This window comes from Varroa jacobsoni, unplaced genomic scaffold (genome assembly GCF_002532875.2).
Source record: "Varroa jacobsoni isolate VJ856 unplaced genomic scaffold, vjacob_1.0 scaffold_1066, whole genome shotgun sequence".
NCBI lineage: Eukaryota > Metazoa > Arthropoda > Arachnida > Mesostigmata > Varroidae > Varroa > Varroa jacobsoni.
The window spans coordinates 32,916-40,787 of NW_019213968.1; positions in this window are offsets into that span (position 1 = coordinate 32,916).

A 7,872-nucleotide genomic window follows, 5' to 3' on the forward strand; every position below is an offset into this window, starting at 1 on the left:
TTGCACCAGGAGGGCAGACCGTACGAGAACTGCAACAGGACGCCTATGGAAGCGTGGGAAAACTATCGTACATTGGTTTGAGCTAGATTGAGCGTGACTCGTCTCAGATATTAGTGTAGGCCGATAGTAATAACTGCAAGTTGAGACATTTTAACGAAAGAACGAGACACATGGAATACGGCAAATGCCCCTAAATAAAGTGGACAGAATCAGTACAACGGGATAACGTAACTAGTAGTGCAGGATCTCAGGAAATTCAACTAATTAAACTCTGTGTATGTTAGCGCAGGCGTTTCGCGAATCGAATACTTACAGATAAGAACAGACTAGTAAAATCGTAACCAAACGGATGGGGGCGGCGGGGGTTAAGTGCAGTGAGTTAATCGCTATTGTACATTGCGCTTCGCCTTAGGCAAGTCGTACTACCCACAATTCGTTAGATCACCAGAAAAACACCGCCGTTCCGTCTAATTTAATACACGTCTAATGAAACCTATTTTACGGTGCAGGATGAGCCCCCCCTCCCTGTCTTTTGCCATACAGCTGTCAATTCTTTTGTCTGTATTTAAGCCGTTAAGCATTACTCTCGGCGGCTTTTTCTGTATTTCTCTCTAATTAATGTTCATAAAACGACATAATAGTATTACTTTTTCCTGCACCAAGACAAGCCTCGTTTTTTCCATAGAGCGCAATGTTGGATACGACCGCAGATCGGCTAATTAATCTACGCGGCTCGCTTCTTTACGTTATGTACTGTCCCGTTGTGTCGTGTTGGAGTTAGAAATACAAGTTTAACAGTATTGCATAAAAGACTACTTGTTTAACTAGCTCATACGTGGAATCTGTGATCCGTTTCACTGCGCTGAAACAACATGCTCTATTAACATATGTGCCCAAATTGTGAAACTTAGAACTTAACTTGAGCATTTGTGAGAAATTCCCGTTGTGCAGAAACGTGCACTCAATTAGAGTTACGTGTCCAAGCTATATTATGGAATAAGCCATGAAATTTTACCCCGTTAGGAGTTTATAATCTAACGACTCGTCCTAGCGTGTCAAAAGCACTGTGGGCAAGAGCGACCGCCAAAAAGGACCGGTACGTCAACGGGGCGACGAGAGTTCCCGACAATGCAGAAACAAATCATCATAGTACAGAAAAAGTCTCGAGAGACAGCAAGGTTTCGGGCCAAATCAGCCAGTATAAGCGTAAAATATGCATAGATAAAACGGAACGAATGACAAAGCTTCAGGCAAAATAAAACGTAGACAAGCAACGTTCTTTTAATACCGAAAGCCCTGAGCAATGGGTAACATCTTGACAGGTGTTGGCGGGATGGATAGAATTCGACGTTATTGTAAAAGGAATTTTCTCAAAGATGAAAGGGCAAACTTCGCTGCATATAAGCAAAAATTAAATTATATGGCATAACTTGCAGTAAAATCTGTCGAAACACTACATCACTAGCAAAAACTTTAAAAAAAAATATAAGACAACATGATAATATATCACTACATAATAACGTCTTTCAGAGGCAATGTACAAATTTCTATTAGTTATAGAAATCTTTTCATCGTACAATCGGACCACTCGACAACAAACGGTGCTAGTTTCCAATCTACTTTGTGCACCTGCAATACAATTTTGAACGTCGTCCACAAATAACGAATTGTCCAAAATTTTTATGCCATCGTTCAAGCCTTCGAAGGGACAATTTTACATTTGGATATCTGTACGTGACCACAGCCAGAAAATGTATTGAAGAGCTACGAAACACGCTCATCCGGTCGACGACCACCAAGCAAGTAGGAATTATTGTTCAAAATACCCAAGGGTTGAGTAAGACACAGTGACGCATCATCCTACGCTACCAACACAGTCTCCAGAAGAAGAAAACAGGCCAGAGATCATTTCTAAATTGCATCAATCATATAACTGCGTATAGTTCTTATTGGGTGACAATGCTTAATATCGATCATTGGCATCATTCAAAAGCGGACCAAAATACGTAGCAGGACTACGACAGGGCACTATGACGTACATTCATACATGTGAAATTACTTCTCTTTTTTTCCAGTACACACCAACCGTATATTATAAGTCACCGTACCAAAGGCAAACAACTGGATGATCGATCAGATTTGCTTGAGAGGGTAATGCAAGCGGACTTTCTCATGATTAGACTATACGCTGTAGTAAACCCACTGCCGACTAGGCGATGTGATCTTACTATATGCGTTGATTTTTCTAAACAGAGCGCTTTTTTTTTTTGGTTCGTCATTGCTTCTAAAGGACACCTCTTCTTCTTTTCTCGCCGCCGCCTGTTGGTCGCATTTTGGCATTACTTTGTCCCGCTCACTGTCCCTCATCTCGGTCGTGCGCCATATGCGCGGAAGGGCGCATCGTTTGAAGGCCCGGTGTTGGCTGTTACACGTTGTCCTGCTGCGCAGTGGCCTGCTGTCCGCTGTCCTGTCTTACCGTTTTTGTTGTGCGTTGTACCACGCGCTTTTTTGATTGGCGCGACGGCACTTTTCGCTCTAGTAGTGTAACTAAATGACTTGATTTATCCAGTGCCAGTGCTTGCGAGATTACCTATCATTGATGCTGCTAGAAAGCCTTTTTGCCATTTGTGTTGTGTTGGCCTTCGGATTTTGTTGAAGATACTGTTCGTCGAGCTGGCGACATCCACATTCGATTCGTCGATCTGATGCTCTCTAGGGCTCGATGGACACCATTCTCCCAATTAACAAAATCACTTATGAATTGATCATTGCTGATAACATTCGATGTAAGAACAAGTGGTAGGTGTCGCTTATGTCTGTATGTTCTGTGAATAATGCTTTTACCGCAGCCTTCAGTTAGGTAAAAAAATCAATTGATTGCGACTAGATTCATTGGCCTAACAGGGTCATTGAGTTGTGACTTCACGTTGGTGGGGTGGGGTTAAAACATGGCTGACCTACCCCGTCTTGAAAAGTTAAAGCTATTAAACAAGAACAATTTGTGTGCATGTCCTGTGCCCACCAGAATGAATACTTGTCTTTTTTATGATGTTACTAATTATCGTATTTTACCCTAGTTGGTTCAATTCAATATGGCTATCTACGATGACCGTGTAGCATTTGTGGTCCTACACAAAAACGTTTTGGTACATCTCTTAGCAAGATCATTTTGGCATAAGTTTTCTGCGTTTAGCTCATCGCTTTGATCCGCACCTCTGTTAGATCCTTCAGGTCATTTTGAATTTTTGGGTGACCGCACTTAGCGTCATAAGCTGGATGATATTTGTCGAATGATGAAGAAATTCTGCGGGGAAAATACACTTTGTGTGGAATTTCTTGATCTTCAATTATTCCATAGCGAATGTTCAGTAGGAAAATATGTTGCTTAGGATGTCCAAACTCGTTGAACAAATTTAATAGCATTTATATTGATGAACTCAATCTCACCATCTTTAGCAATGCATCTGACGCTTGGCTGTAGATGTAATGTTTTGCTTCTTCTAGCTCTATGCTATATATGCTTTCGTATACTTAAATTGTTTCCAAAGGGTGCTGACTATATCATCCTGCAATCAAGTTCCACTTTCCCTAATATATATTTCATTGTCAAATCGTCTTTTATACGTTGAAGTTTCTTTGAACATGAATCTAGGGGTTTTAAGAATATACTTGTCAAATGCCTGTAGCCTACGCCACATCATTCGTTGTTTATACATGTATCTTAAACGTTTCGCATGCTAGAGGTATGGCTAGACTCTTCTTTTCTATGACTGAGTGTTTTTTTTTTGTTTGTTGTTAATGAGCGGCATATGCTACGAAATTGCCTCTTCAAATGAATATTCCATCGCGCTTTTATTCGCTTACGTCCGTTAGCATCGTTAAGGAAGTTGCTTGGTCAAAATACAGGAGTCTGTTCTGGTAAGCTTCTATGCGATGCGTCCTATTGGCATTCGTACTGCTTTCAAGTAAGCTTTCGAATAAATTCTGTAACTTAGGAGAGGTTAAGAACAGAAGATAGCATACCCGAAGAAACTTACTTATTACTTCCTTACATCCTTAGATGATGGCATCGTCCTGATTAGGGATTGGATCAGCTTTTAGACCTTCCCTGCTGGTTACATGTCTCATAAGCTTTACTTGTGACGTCCATAGATGTAGTCTGTTTTTGTTGCATCGCAATTTCCTTAGCAAGGTTTTGAAAATAGTTCGAAGAGTGTCATATTGGTCCTCTGTAGCTTGAGTTATTGTATTGTCTTTTCCGGTGCAATTCTATTACCTGCCACTAGTGGGCCCACCTGAGGCTTGTACCTGACGTCTCCAATCCTCGTTGGGGATAGCAGCGATTCCCTGAGCTACTCTGCAATACTGGTATGAATCTATTGTACTTTAGCATGTTGTATAGTCTCAACTCTCGAGGTTCGACACCATTTGGTAGAGTTTACCTCCAGTAATCAGTTCCAAGAAAACCTTTGCTTGTCCTAATCGGTAGTGTGCCACTGAGCGGAGACATGAATAATGTAGCTCGTCGTATGATTGGTTTAAAATGTGTGGATCCTAAATAGCTCTTGTGTCCAAGTCAATGTACGGTTACGATATTCTACGTTTTAAGCGATACTGAAATTTTTTAGTTCCTTCGCGCAATCCATTATCGCCTTTGCGAAGACCGTTAGCATGGTGCGTGGTGGTAATGGAATTAGTCTAACTTAACTTTTTTACTGTCGTAGATTTTCACTAACTATAGAAGTTGGCCTAGCCTTTCAAAAATGACCTTGGCCTGAAAAGCTATTCCAACAACCACTGTTTAGTTCGATAACCACGTTTATTACCTCTTCTTGTCTCGAAACTAGATTTAGAAAATTTTACTTCCAGGTAGTGTGATTTGACATTTCAGTCACCAACATTGACTAGTTGTGTATTTGATAATTACTCTGGCTTTGTGGCCAATGTACAGATCCTTTAGTTTAACTTTCATGTTTCGGCTTGCCTTAGAAACATGCTGTTGAACGTAGCGCCGATGTCAAGAAAAACACAAGGTTCCGTGCTCTTCTTCCGTAAACTTCTTTTTTTTTGTAAACATTTTCGACTCCTTTTTAGGTTGACGCGTGCTCGCTAGTGTTTTGCGCGCCAGGCTTTTGTCGGCGTGCTTGCACCCTGCTTGTTATGCTGGACCTCACGACAGCTACAACATCTGACTGTTAGCTGCTTTGTAGTGTTGCTTTCAGTCGTCTGCTATAATTTGCAAGGCTCGTTCATTGTCTCTGTATGTTTCTAGGGTTTGCATAATCAATTCGAATATTAGCTTTGTTATCTTCTACTCCAAATGATAATTCCCAAGTTTCTGCGAAATTAATAAGCACCACCAACCTACCTTTTAACATCCCGCCGTCACCGTTCTTGCATGCGCACCGTTCATACAGTTGACTCATACATTTTCTGAACTTCTTGGCTGTCTTGGCGTCCCCTGCATCGCTATTTGGAGTTCGTATCTTTGAAATATGACGTTTCTGTACCATTTGCAACTATCCCGAGACTATTCAGGAATAAGTGACCTGAATCCTTGAAAGCTGACACGACGTCGGTGATGTGTCTGCAAAGGTTTTTTTTTTCATAGAAGCCATTTATAACTGCTTAATCTGTCCGAAATTAAAAAAAAAATGTTCAGTGTTTGAAACCGGTTTGCTCATTGCTCGCCGGTGAGGAAACGCCGAATCTCTGAATGGTCATCTTCGTCGCCTCTTTTTATTCTTCCCCGTGACTTTAAGGTGAAGGGGCGAAATGTCTTGTTCTACTCTCCAGCCAGGGTCTTTCCTTCTCACCTCCCTTGGGTCTTCATTTTTTGCCCTACAAGTTTCACTTCTCGCTCCGATGTTAATCTAAGATGGTTATCTATGATGACGACGAGGGAATTAAGTGACTACAAAATAAGCCCACGGGATGGAATCAGAAGCACTGTCGGAAATTTGGAACCTGAGGGTCCACGATTCCGACCTGGCTGAGCACATGCGAATTGATGCGGCCTTCTATTTGTAGATTCGTTAACAAGGTAAGTTATTGTATTCTTTTATTATACTGCCGACTGTTGTGTATTTGCCCTCCATGGGCTCGCCTTTGCAGGGCTGTTTTTCGGCAGGACATTTAAATGCTAACTAAGTATTTTTGCCTGTTTGGTAACTCAGGCCTCTGAAAAGGACTGACATCCTGGTGTGGACCGACAAAGACCTCAACCACAAAATTTCGGCACATTTGTGCAAGCTGAAATATCAAAGAGAAGCAGTTTACAGTATTAAAAAATGACTCATGGTCCATATTATATAGTCAATTTGCCCTGTGTGAAAGATGGTCAGTGGTCGAAACATCTAATTTATGACGAAAATGCATTTCGTATATATAAGCGACGGTAGGAGGTGTTGCTTACGAACAGGATGAATAGTATGAAAACTACATCCTTCCTGATCCTTTTCGAACGACACCTCATCCACATTTAGCGCAGGAGCGACAAGTATTTTATCAGAGAATGCTTAGGTTAGGATGGTTTTTGTGGATCGTTAGAGTTTCGCCTGAGGAGTTTTGCGTAAGATGAAACTGATTAGATTAATACTTTTTTCTTGGAGTTTTTCTTTCATACAGCGTAACGTTACTCTGTATCTTTGTATCTCTCTGTATCTGTGTATTGTTTTTTTGCTAACCCCTTAAAGTTTCTGGAAGAGAAAAAAGTATTGCAAAGATGCTTGTCTTTTTTTTTTTTTTACAAAATAGACGCGATATTGAATTTAAGGAAAAGGTTAGATATTTCAGTTTCTTGTGATTTAGTGATAGACAACGTAATCTATGCATCAAAGCGGTTGATAATCTACAAAAAGAATCTATTATTTTGGTATTGATTTCATCAGTTAATGAAACATAATCATCTCGACAAATAAAATTCCCGTTTTTTGAGAATAACTGCGAGATACATACATTGCGTTAACTTATTAACCGCAGTCTAATAAGGAAGTAACTGCAGCATCCAGTCACTGGAATAGACTAATAGAACAACAGAGCAATAACTTACTATATCACCCTGGCACAACAGTTTAACATGACGGGGTCTCAACTACAATCAAACGCCTGCAAAGATGTCGACCTGCGAGCTAAAAGTAGTTTGTCAGGTTGGGTGTAACAACATGAATCAAATATTAGAGTATGCTGATGCGATAATTAGAAAGGAAATCTTAGCAGTGATTCAATAGAATAACTGTTAAGCCGTATCACTGCAATGGAACTATGGCAGATGAGATTCAATACGAATCATATTAAAACAGGCTGATGAAATGAGTAAAGGGCAAAGGCGGGATAAGGGATTTATATTGGAACCAAACCATAGTTAATGTAACATAAAATTGTTATAACATAACAGAGTTAAACCGCGTCCGATACAATTCGCTGTCGCCATTGATATAAAGATCTTTCCTTGGGTAGCGTAAAGCATACTTGATGAACTACGGACACCCTTGAATGTTTACTCTATACAATTGCACCGGTATAAAAGGAGATTATGGATCTCAATCGTTAGCTCAAGCTACATTGTCACTAACTGAAGATGATTATTAAATCTTCATTATTAATCTTGTCACTTTATCAGTATAATGTACTTACTGCAAAATGATTGCTCATGATGTTAGCTCGGACTTCTATTGATATTTTTCAGAGACTGACAAAAGCCCTTTGAGTAGACGTTTTTGGTTGTTTGACGTCATTTGTTTTGTGTTTATAAAGTCGGGACTTCCACTCATAGCCATTTAATGGTCAACGTTGTAGAACTGCTTCTTATATAAGCAGGTACGTGTATCGTCGCTTAGTTTGTTATTGTAGTGACGAAGTAACTAGATTCCA